This window comes from Mytilus californianus, unplaced genomic scaffold (assembly GCF_021869535.1).
Source record: "Mytilus californianus isolate M0D057914Y unplaced genomic scaffold, xbMytCali1.0.p SCAF_5, whole genome shotgun sequence".
NCBI lineage: Eukaryota > Metazoa > Mollusca > Bivalvia > Mytilida > Mytilidae > Mytilus > Mytilus californianus.
Window position 1 is genome coordinate 21,588,013 of NW_026262701.1, and position 12,786 is coordinate 21,600,798.

At 30.7% G+C, this 12,786-nt stretch overlaps 1 protein-coding gene across 1 annotated transcript in view; it reads right to left on the bottom strand.

The window, feature by feature from the left end:
* Nucleotides 1-2,671: 2,671 nt before the first annotated feature.
* Nucleotides 2,672-12,786, bottom strand: part of LOC127702692 (neuropeptide-like protein 30) — an 84,842-nt gene continuing 74,727 nt past the window's right edge. Inside the window, exon 4 of the mRNA XM_052206993.1 lies at nucleotides 2,672-2,757. The gene's annotated coding sequence lies outside the window, so the exon portion shown is untranslated. The remainder of the gene's footprint in view (nucleotides 2,758-12,786) is intronic.

A 12,786-nucleotide genomic window follows, 5' to 3' on the forward strand; every position in this document is an offset into this window, starting at 1 on the left:
CATTGATTTCAGTACTTTTAGTACATCAGGATTGGTTGCATTTCATAAAATATGTTGAATTTAAGGAGTCAGATACTAAATTTAATATTCGCATTGCATAAAAATACAAATATTTCTTCTTTTATATCAGAAATAGTGCAATGCAATTGCTATCAGTCATTATAAATGCCTTTAGATAAGTAATTTTTAATAAAATGTGAATAAAGAAGGATAAATATGCATAAACTTTTGTTTTTGTTGAAATAGAATGCAATAATTCCTTTATTTGAATGGAAATTATTGACCGTCATTGGATTTTTGTACTTTTTATAGCTTAGGATTGATTATTTTTTATCAAGTTAAAAGACTATCAGAAAAAATATACTATAATGTTGTTCTCGTTGTTTAAAATTACCAATATTTTTTTATTTTTAGGAGAATTTGCAGCATTTTTATTTGTCATTTGTTATTTTAATGGCTTCGAGATAAGTTTGTTTAAAGAATTTTAAGATTATAAGGATAAAATCCTTTAAAATATTTAAGAATAATACATCGACATTTGCAATAAAAGATCATTTCATTTTATTTTCAAGAGCATTTGCGGAAAATAATAAAATCACTGAAAATCGCGATAAACACCGTTTTAGAGATGTCCGGGTTTGAAAAAAATTAAAACGAAAATGACCATTCTTTAATAGTAATATATAAATTAAGTTTTATATGCATATTTCTTTTCTTTTTATATTCTTAAAACTGTGCTAAATAATTAAAAATGAAAAAAAATGTTGATCATTTGTACTTGAATGTTTCGTATTTTCCATCTCGCCATTTTAATTAAATGAAACGAAACTAAGATTTCGTAATTTGTATTAGTTTATCATGTGACGTAGTAGAGTTCAATCCGTCAGAAAGGTCGATCGGTCCTATCCGTCCGATCCGTCCGATCAGTCAAATACTTTTACTATAAGTCTGACGGATTGGTGACGTGAGTTTGACGCGAACTTGACTGATCGGTGACTGATCGATGACCGCTGATTGATCGCTAAAACAGTAACGCCTAAGGTTGCAAGTACTGTATCACGATCTTGAAATATGGGAAATCACTATAAATTTGTGAATAGAAAACCATGCTAAAGGTTGTTTTAAACAAATTAAAGGGGATTGGGGGACCCAACTTCATAACATACGAGTTATTAGTAACTCCATGAATTATCAGTGTTAAAATTTCACCTTAACGTTTTGTTTTTTTTATTAAAGGAAAAGAATTAATGGTTCCATATTTATGTACCAGATCTAGAGCCAGTAAGTATTCGAGAACGGAGACCTTTAAGTTAGACTGAATTGTTGATGTATAAGGCGATACGTTAGGCAATATGAAACAGATGGTGTTTAAAATATGCATAATACAAGAAAATCTGACACAAATAATCATGAAGCAAACACGTTTGTACCGGTATCAATTATGTTTGTTTTAATAAATTCATTCAGATGATGCAATGCTTTTAAACAAACATAAGACTCTAGTTCACAATAGACATGCGATTTCAGATTATATTATTAAATTGTGTTGTTAGTATCCGATTGTAACCTTAAAACAGTGCATTCAAGTGCAGAATAGATTAAGAATGGATACCTATTTATTTAAAAGCATTAGATTTTCATGTCTTTGGAAATTCAATGAAAAAAAACAAAATTTAAGTCGTTACTGAGGATGATCAGCAACAACAAAAAAATGTTAAAACACACATCTGAAGTATCAGAGTTTAAGCCTAGTATCTTTAATTAGTTGTTCCAACTAAAGTGATGTTACAATATTTATCTTATGGATGGCCCGGTAAACGTTGTGTTTTATGTCTAAAGAAAGTGTATGCCTATTCTTTTAAAAGGCTCTGCTGAGCAAAATTTATGGTGTATATATGGCTAAGAATTGATTGACTCTGCTAGTAAAATCAGAATCTTCTTTTTTGAAGACTCAATTCTACTAAACTATAATCTTTGTAAGGAAATTGAAAAAAAATGTTTTATTTTGACTTCTTTAGGGTACTGCTATGTTTCGTTCTTCATTTGAATAGCCGGTGTAATTTGGATTTCTGTGTAGTAATTATTTGTTGTTCTATTTTTGGACTGTGTTTATAGCTGTATTCTTTTTCATATTTGTATTCAAATATAAAGAAGATCTACATCGTATTTCGAATAAAACCACCTATTCATAGTCCCATTGCTTCTTATAGTATGCCTTTTTCAAGCATTTATAGCTATTTTTTCTGAAGTTCAAATAAAGTTGGAGTTATTTCATTGAAAAACTATTCCTTATCCTGATATGTGCTGAATATTCAACATACCTTCCATTAAAAATATTGTGTAAAACTGTTGCCGCGCATTTATATGTAAACCGTAAAATAAGTAAAATACGAAAATATCAAGATATTTATGACGTCATGGTGACATCACAAATTACTGTTGTTCACTAAAGTAACAAGATTATATCAACCTGTTCATGTATCAATAATATTCAGATTTTTCAAAGTTTGAGAGGATTTGCAAATATTTACATACCATTAACTAAACATTCGTGTTTTGCCAACTGCAAATCAATCGACCACAACAATAACGATGGATTGATACATACAAAAAGTAATTAAGAGAAAACACAAATAAAGCTTTATTTATCTATCATTCATATCAATATTGATATCTTTCTTGTTTCAGTACTAATACAGATAGCCTTTGTTTCCCTAATATGAACTAATATCCTCCCCATGGACCGTTATTCCAGCCCTTATTCCAACCATAACGTCCGTGATATCCATTGTATCCATTATAGCCATAGTAACCATTGTTGTATGGCCATGGTGTATTATATCCTGGATCATAACCCTGAAATGAAAAAAAACCATTAAATTTTGAATTAATTATGATGTAGACATATAAAACAATTCAAAACCGATGCGTAACATCAGTTCATAAGATGAAGATATATTAACTATGTAGTCGATGATTTAAGTCCAATCGAAAATAAGGAGACAAAATCATGGCAAAAAAAAACGTAAAAAGAAATAAAGAAAAACAACACTATACAAAACGCAACAGGGAATGAAGACTGACCAACACGAACCCCAACAAAAACCGTTGGGATCTCAAGTCCTCCTAAAGGGTAAGCAGACCCTGTTCCACATTTTGCATCCAACATGTTACTCATGAACGTACATACCCGGTGATAAATCGTTTTCAGTAGGTCACATTCGAGGAAAAGAGGACGGGATTATGGGTATGACAATTTGTACATATCTGTTGTCATCTGTGAACTAGATATTCCATAACAGTCAACCAACTGGTGATGGCGTCCGTTAAAATTTAGAAGGAAGGGTTTCAAGTTCACTACTTGGAACTCTTTGTTAAATACCTCCAAGGAAATCATGATACGAAATGCAAGGTCTGGAATATCGTATCAACTAGGAGAATCATATCCATATACAGGCGCTAATTAAATGTTGCAACGAGAAATGGAAAGTTCACAATTAATATAAAAATCTGAAATCATCTCTTTTGTTGTTAAGTCTTTTTTTCAAACAATCCTCATTGTCAATTTTTATATGTAAGTCAAAATATGAGGCCGACTTAATAATATTTACCAATTTTGCTGCACTAGAAGGGCATTTCGACAATAAATGTCTTTTCAGTGATGCTCGAATCCAAAATGTTTGAAAATCAAAAAAAATTATTAAAAAAAATTAAGAGCTTACAAACTACAAAGGTCAACAAGTATAACCTTAACTGTATTTGTTGTATTCTTTATTTCAAGTCATTGGGATACATGTGTTCAACAAAGTCATCAAATTTTTAATTATTCAGTGTGAGGACATCATCTTTATAGCGAAAGTGAAGTTAAAGGATAATGCTATCTTCTTTTCATTCTTCCTAAGAACCTCTTGAATGCAGTCAGCTTCATATTAATAAAAGAGGAACATGTCAGCAAAAAGAGGCGTACAGTTGGTTCCACCAGAATATATATACATTAAAGGCGATGCGGCTTATACGTCAATCAATGGCAACACCAACCAATGCGACATATAGTATTCAAAATACCTTTAACAGTTGACAAATTTGTATATACAATCTGTACCTAATCAAATCGCAGCTAAGCAGTAATGAAAACTATCAAACAGGGACGTAAAAATGTATTATAACATTAGATTCAAAGAAGGACATTACGATATACCTATTAATCGATGACGAGGATTCTGATCATGAATTTAAAAAAAAACATTTGAACATAAAACAAGGTTCAACATTTTTTAAGCACACAACAAAAAGGCCATTTATGAAAATTTGAAAAGGTTTGTTTCCAAATTGAGACATCTATCCAACATGACAGAAAGACAAGGATGTGAATGACCTATAGTCACCGTACGGCATGCAACTCTAGTTTAGTCTTCTTTTTTTTTGTATATTTGAAAATATTTGAACATGAGTTATATACCCAATAATAGATAAGACTTTTATAGTTAATTGATATATTATTAATAAGTTAATATGTTTATAACGTGAAGTTACCACTAACAACGTTTATTTTGAACAAATTATATCAACGTTACCTCCTTTGTTGCGAAGAGTAAATGTAACGTGATTTTACCACTAACAACGTTTATTTTGTAAGATTGTACATATGTTTACCATGAATATCTTCCGTGAGGAGTGAAACCGGTAGTAACAATGTGAACAATGTAGACTATAGTTTTTTCAATATTACACACTGAGGGCTTATTGGTTGAAGGTTGATACGTAGAGTGATATGGAAAAAACCATCTCATTTGAAAAAATGTTTGCCGTTTATCTATGTCCCTAAATTAGATGTTTATCACGTATCAATAAGACTTTGTAACCGTGACTGAATCGTCAGGGATGTTTGACGCCGAACGATTTTCATTCATTGTATTATAAATAACGTTGACTTGTATTAACTGTTAAGTTTATGATAAAACCAAATATCTTGATGCCATACCATAAAAAACTTCAAGTATTTTTAAACTTACATAACCTGCGTCTGAAAAAAAAAACGTTATCAATTATAATTAATCTTAATTTAGTCTTGAAAATAATATACTTGTAATCATTGTCTGAAACTTTTATCTTTAAATAAAAAAAATATTTTTTATTATTTATGTGCCAGTAAATGATAATTTGTATAATTTATATATAAGAGTTATGGAAAACTATAAGAAGACAAACAATAGCAGAGCTATAATACATAACAAATTTTTTAACAACATCAAAATAATGACAAATAGTAAGGAAAAAATACTCACTTAAAGAAAACAAATTATAACTTTCTTCCTGTTTTCCCATCCCTTTGATGTTGTTGTAATTGCCAATTTTGGTAGGACATAAAGACTTAATTTAATTGTTTCAAGAGTTTGTTTGCTATTTTGAAAATGACGAAACCTATTCACAACGAAATTGATAGCTAGTATTTTTGCATGTAGCTAATGTCTCTATTTAAAAAATCCGACATAACATATATATCAAGAGTTACGTACATACATATTGTTTGACAATTAATGAAAATATTAAAACAATTAAATATAATGAACCGCTTTAATAAGTCAAACCTTTACTTACCACTCTGAACTGCAAATAATCCAATAAGGACTAAAGCCAGCAAAACTGTGACACTGAATTTATTCATTGCTACTAAATCAAGTTTTCTGCAGGGATAATCTGATTGCTGAGAAATACTCTTTATATACATTTCGCAATCAAACCACTGCAAATCAAGAGGAAAAAACAATCGAACACATGTTTCTATTACAATAAGATTAAAATAAAAATAAAAATTTCAGTGTATTACATAATCCGTATTCCTTGTCATATTAGATGCAAGAAGAAAATAAAAAAATTAAAAATACCAAAAGAATTAATAATATGTTAACTCTATGATTCATTAAAGGAAAATCATTAAACTACTGTTGTAATAAAAAGTAAAATAAAAAAAAAAAAATGAACTCCAAGGGAAATTCAAAGTGGAAAGTTCTTTAATAAAGTCAAAAGCTCAACCACATCAAACGAATGGAAAAGAAAACAACTGTCATATTCCGGATTTGGTACAGGCATTTTCTGATGTAGAAAATAGTGGATTAAACCTGGCTTTATAGCTAGCTAAACATCTCACTTGTATGACAGTCGCATAGAATGTCATTATATTGACAACAATGTGTGAGCAAAACATACAGACATAATAGGTAAAAATGTCAAAAAATGAAGTACAGCAGTCAACATTGTTATATAATCTTAATCACTATAAAAAACAAATAACTATTTCAACAAACAAAGGCAATGTTACTATAAAGCATTACTTTGCTACCTCACCCATTCAGTTATTCAAAATAGAAAAAAGTTAATTTAAAAATCAGCATATTCTAAATAGATTTTAACATATTTTGGGAAGTGGATTAACCGTATTTGTTGAACCCGTGTCTTTTTTTAAATAATTATTTATACGTTTTTATTGATATTGCTCATACATAAACTGATTAGAATATGTCCATGACTCTAAAGTGACGTTCGGGTACAAATTCTGCCCAAACATTATTGTTTTGTTTTATTTGTTCTTTTTTCTAAACTTTTAGCAATTTCAGAAAAGAACTAATACAAAGCTACTGTTTCCAGCATAGTTTGTACAAAATAAGTTCCTATCGTACCTTCTGTTTAAAATACGCTGTTCTGTTTTCTGCTTTTTTGTAATGGACCTCTAACGTTGACGTCTAACCTTTATACAGAACAAACATCAGTTTGTACTTTTGATCAAATAATGTTTAATGGCTCTACAACATATCAGGCTCTAAAAAAAGTGGGGAAAATGATTAAAATTAAGCAGAGAGAATGAGCGAGAGAATTCTTCTTGAAGTAAACGTTTATAACGATAAGCGTAGAGTTTAGTGTGCAAGTAACGACTGCATTGCGAAAACATTGACGTGCCTTTGATGAAGCAAACTTAGAAAAATTGTTTGCAATTTCGATCGCTAAACAATCGCTATATCTTTACAAAACAGGAATCGTAGAAAAGGAGTTCTATTTTGTGTTTGGAAGTAACCGTTTGGTAGCAGATGCAATAGAAATAGCAAAGAAAGGAAAAGTCGCAAAAGTATATATTGATTAACAATTTCTGTAGATTATTTATACAATCTATTATACATAAGATAAGACCCTGACTTTTCTTGTCGAGGATCATTATTCTAAACTAAAAAAGAGGCAAAAGAAACCATAGGGATATACAAAACTCATAAGTCGAAAACAAAGGAGAGGTGAAAGATACCAAAGGGACATTCAAACAGTCAAAATTAAAACTGACAACGACATGGCTAAAAAAGAAAAAGACCAACAGACAAACAGACAAACAACAGTACATAACACACACAACATAGAAACTAAAGACTGAGCAACACGAACCCCACTAAAAACTAGGAGTGATCTCAAATGCTCCGGAAGGATAAGCAGATCCTGCTTCACATCTGGCTGCCAAACAATGTCATGGCTAGAAAACAAAAAACGACGAAAAGACAAACAACATACACAAAACACATCTGAGTATGCTACATTTGAAGAATTTAGCTTCGTTCTGATATGTTTATTTTACGTATCCATTCTTTTTCATTAGATGAAGAAAACAAAATTTAATTAAATTTTCTTGAGAATTTATTAAGTATCATCGGTTATCTTCAAAAAGGATGCCATACTCACATAAGATATGGTATAGTTCTTACCAATGACATTTTAAAATTCACAGAAAAATAATTAGTAAGCTGAGCAATTTCAAAAAAGGTTGTTATCGATTTTTTATATTGATTTCTTCATATTTGATAAACTTTCAATACCGTCAATCCTTCCTTTTCCCGACATAAACCACGAAAATAGAAAACCCTATAAAATATGCACCTACAATATAATATGTGAAAAGTAATTAACAGTTTCAATTAAGTACACATTGTTCCGTGGCAAAACAGTTACTATACGAGTCCATCTTATTTGTTTTATAAGTTAGATAGTTGGTAAAAATCGGTAAGATTTGCCAGTTCTTAGATATTCACAAATGTTTAAAAACTCAGTCAGATCTCATAAAGAATTTTTCAGTTGCATTATAAAGTTTGCAAATTTATTAATATTGTTGTTGGCTTTTAACAAGTTTGTTGAAATATATTCTACGCACTGCAAAATATAAGCTGTGTCTTAATGCAATTTTGCAATTTTCAATGTTTATAACTTATCATGCTGCCGTTTGAATTCTTTCCATACGAATGAAGCTGGTAAAATACAGAAGAAACGACCTTTCTTAATCTGTCTATGAACATTATAAGACCGTTTGGTGGGGTTTGTTTTGCTCGATCTTTACTTTTCTGTATTGTGTTTTAAATACTTTAGCATGTCTTTAATTCGTTTTTCGTTTTTGTCATGACGTTCTCAATTTGTCATCGACTAATCAGTTTGAATGTCCTTTTGGTATCTTTTACCACTCTTTTGATCACATATATAAAGCAATATTGATTCATAAGAATAATACAGTACCTTTCTGCATGTTTTATTTTATCTTTATTTTGAATTGAGAACAGAAAACCTATGGTTTTTTTCTCTTTCAATTCTAAAAGGTCTTTTAATATGACATTAAAATTTAAAAAAAGACTAAAACAATATAAATTATAGTTAGTTTATGCCATTTTCAGGCTCACATTCAGGTACCTATTCTTAGTGAATGAAATTTTACGTGGTATACCTACAAAGACCGTCAATAAAAAGAACTATCCATCAAAGGTAAACGGTATTCGGCATGGAATTACAATGATTTTGGTCATTTAAATTATAAAGATCATTACTATTTAACTCAACTCTCAACTGGTTGATAAAAAAGAAGCGAATATCTTATTTGATTAAAAAACGTTATAGAAATCCCTTTTTATACAAGATCGTGTCATTTTTGTTGAGCCTACAACGAAAGTCACGGAAGCGAGACATAGCGATCGTACACCTCGTTGTCGTCGGCAACATTTATGTTTAATCTATGGTTACAAAATTATTCAGCATACATATCTCTATGGAAACTAAGACAAAAATTTCTTCTTTATCAAATGAAAGGCAGTTAAAAGAGTAAAAGAGGTAGGGTCAATTTCCCTTGTATTTATTTTACTACAGGGCCATATTCAAAAATGCTTTCACTTATGACTTTTATTCATGGTATCACCGCACAATGTGTTTAACGTTTTAAAACATAATGTCTCATTTCTTAACAAATCAACAAATTATAATTTCCTGAATGAAGCCAAAAACTCAATTGTAACAGATTTTGCCAAATATCAAGTAATTTTCCTAAAAATATTTAAAAAGGAGTCCGGGAACCAAAACTTAAATTCTGTTGAAAGTAAGCCATGAATTGTCTTTAATATACAAAATAATTCATTATGATGAGCAATGTCCTTTGACGGAAAATCTGATAAATAAAACCCCTTTTGAATTTCAGTTGTATATCAAAATTCTTTAAACAGCATCACGTAGCGCAAAATAACATTTTGATTTTATGGAAATGAACAAAGTAAAATTGGTAAAAAAATATATGTTACGTATATGATATATTGACCTGTCCATTTTTTCCCAAAAAATTAGATAATGGTATTTTCAATGTCTAGCAGGATTAAATACTTTTTATATTTTGACCATGTAAGTAAATCAAATACATATTTTTGTTTTCAATTTTCAGGTTGTTTTTTCATTTATCACTGACATACAATCGAACGATAAATTTTAAGACATAAACAACTGTGTTATGTTACGACACTGATACTGTAAATAAAGAAATAGCATCTAAACAAAAAACCTTTTTTTTTTTCGTGTTTCACTTATAAATGGGCCGTGTTTTTGGCAGTCAACTTTACACTTTTACACAGACAGAAGCAATCGTAGGCGAGAGACGTATGCGGCGAAAGCCTTTACGGATATTTGACAATGTAAACAAGAAAATATAACATCGAATCGCTACTTTTGTCCCTTTATTAAAAAAATGTAGAACAGAACTCTGATCAATTAAAGAATTTTTAATTAGTAGAAAATAAAATGTTTTACCTACTGACTTTCTTACAACTTCGTCAAGTAAACAGCAGTACGTGATCGTATCTGTTGCTTTTATCTAAAGATATGACACGGGTCGGTTGAACAGCACTGTATTTATACAACAATACACACATATTATAATAAGTAAAAACGCATTCATTTTCAAAATATAATTCCAATTACAGATCTCACAGACTAGTATTTTGTCATTGTAAGACGGGTACATGTTTACCGAGGATAACGTATCATAAGATCCCATAATTACTTTTAAACTAAATATGCCGGAGAAAAGTTCCGAATCTTGGATAGAACAAACAAGCACTCCCTTCCAAAGTGCGGACGTGACAGAAGACACCTTAATGTAGCATTTACAAGAGCCAATAACAAATAATGATGAAAACAACGTACATTACATTTTCATACTACTTTGAAATAAGTATTTTTACCTAGATAGGCAAATGTGTCTTATGATAATGATAAAATATCACACAATATGAGTGCATAGGCCTACCCAGCTGCATCCAGTTATGTTTCTTGTATCTAAAAAATCTATCCTTGGATTATTGTTTTTGAGACAAGAGACAAAAACGCCAAAAAATGGTAAAAATCGTCATTTAAGGACAATAACTCTATTAAGGAGTATTCTGCAGATATCAGCCATGTCAGATTATCTGTAGATCTTGTCTTCTGATCAGTTTTGCTCTTAAAGTTTTCTTTATCTGTTTTAGTTTACAAAATTATAGGCAAAAATTAAAAAAAGATAAAATCTGCAATTAAACAGCAATCACTTCTATACGAAGTCGCCATTTTATATACATTGACAGTAGGTAGCTCGAATTGTATTGCAAATTTCTGCCAGTCAGATTTTCTCATTCTGAAGGGGTTTTGAAGAAAGTAAACACAAAACGTATTATATCCTCATGTTATTTTAATTTCTAGCCATGTCGACCGTGTTGGTTGGCGGACAGAATCATATGACACATTTTTAATATAGAATTATCACGGATGATTATTACTTAGTTTGGTTCCCATTGGCCAAGTAGTTTAAGAGGATTTTTGTAAAATTAAACGGATGACGGACGCCAAGTGATGAGAAAAGCTAACTAAGGCATTTTGTAAATTGAGCTAATAATGAAATGCACTGCTAATCTGGTGTTGTTGGTTTTCTTACTAACAAAAAAAAAATGTATTTCTGGCCGGTTAATATTTCAAAACAAATTTCAAGCCTTTATTAACAGTCAATAGGTTTAACCGTAAATGTGAATATATATTGTAAATTTGAAACGATGATAATTTCTTTGCAATAACATTGAGAATGGGAATGGGGAATATGTCAAAGAGACAACAACCCGACCATAGAGCAGATAACAGCCAAAGGCCACCAATGAGTCTTCAATGGAGCGAGAAAATCTCGCACCTGGAGTGGGCCTCAGCTGGCGCTAAATAAAAATGTGTACTCGTTCAGAGAAATGGACGTCATACTAAACTCCAAAACATATAAATGAACTTAAATTAAAAAATATACAAGACCAAGAAAGGCCAGAGGCTCATGACTTGGGACAGGCGCAAAAATGCGGCGGGGTTAAACATGTTTTCTGAGATCTCAACCCTCCCCCTATACCTCTAGCTAATGTAGAATAAAGAAACACACAGCAATACGCACAGTAAAACTCAGTTCAAAAGAAGTCCGAGTCCGATGTCAGAATAAGTAACAAAAGAAACTAAGGAAAATGACAATGATACATCAATAAACAAAGGACTACTAGCAGTTACTGACATGCCAGCTCCAGACCTCAATTAAACTGATTGAAAGATTATGTCTTCATCATATGAAGAACAAGCACAATCCCTTCCGTTAGGGGTTTAGTATCATACCATCATAACATATATGAGAAGAACATAACCCGTATCATGCCAACAACTGGTTTTAGAATAAATGTGTTTATTTCCGATGCAAATATCCTATCAGTGAATCAATATTAGTACCAAAATATGCCATTCTTAATGACTTGACAACAGTATCGTAGCTATATCCATTCTGAATAAGTCTGTTTAAAGGTTTGGATTAGCTTTTGAGGTGAATGCCGACATTTTTGTGCTTTGTAAAACACCATGTAAAGAATATTACCATTAAAGATTAGATGTGAAATACCTGAACGTATAAGATGTCTGCATGTTGATTTATATTTACTAATGTGTCCTTGTACCGATGATAAAATTTAGTAAAGGTATTGACTAGTTTGTGATATCGAAAACCCTGGTGTAATATTTTTTATAAAAGTATTCCTAAAATAAACCATCCAAGTTTGATACAGATTTAACAATGAATTATTTGTAGTGAAATGAAACCATGCCAGCACGTGTTTTGAACAATTTCCTTGTCGAATAATCAAACAATGGAATTTTATTAGCATTGTTTTACAAATATAGATAACACTATAATTATGATGTAAATGTTATGTTATAATAATTATACTGTAAAATCATGCAGAGTCAAGCGAACAATTACATGTTTTAAATTATTATCCGCTTCTATTTGTCGTGTAATGTTTGATTTAGTCACCATCTGTTTATAATGTATTATACGATGCAATACAGCTATTGTGTAGTCTTGGTACACTTTCTGGCAACTTTTACAGCTGATGAATATGGTGACTTTGCTGAACGCTTTCATCCCATGGAACTGAATATAAAGGTAGTCCACTGATATAGATA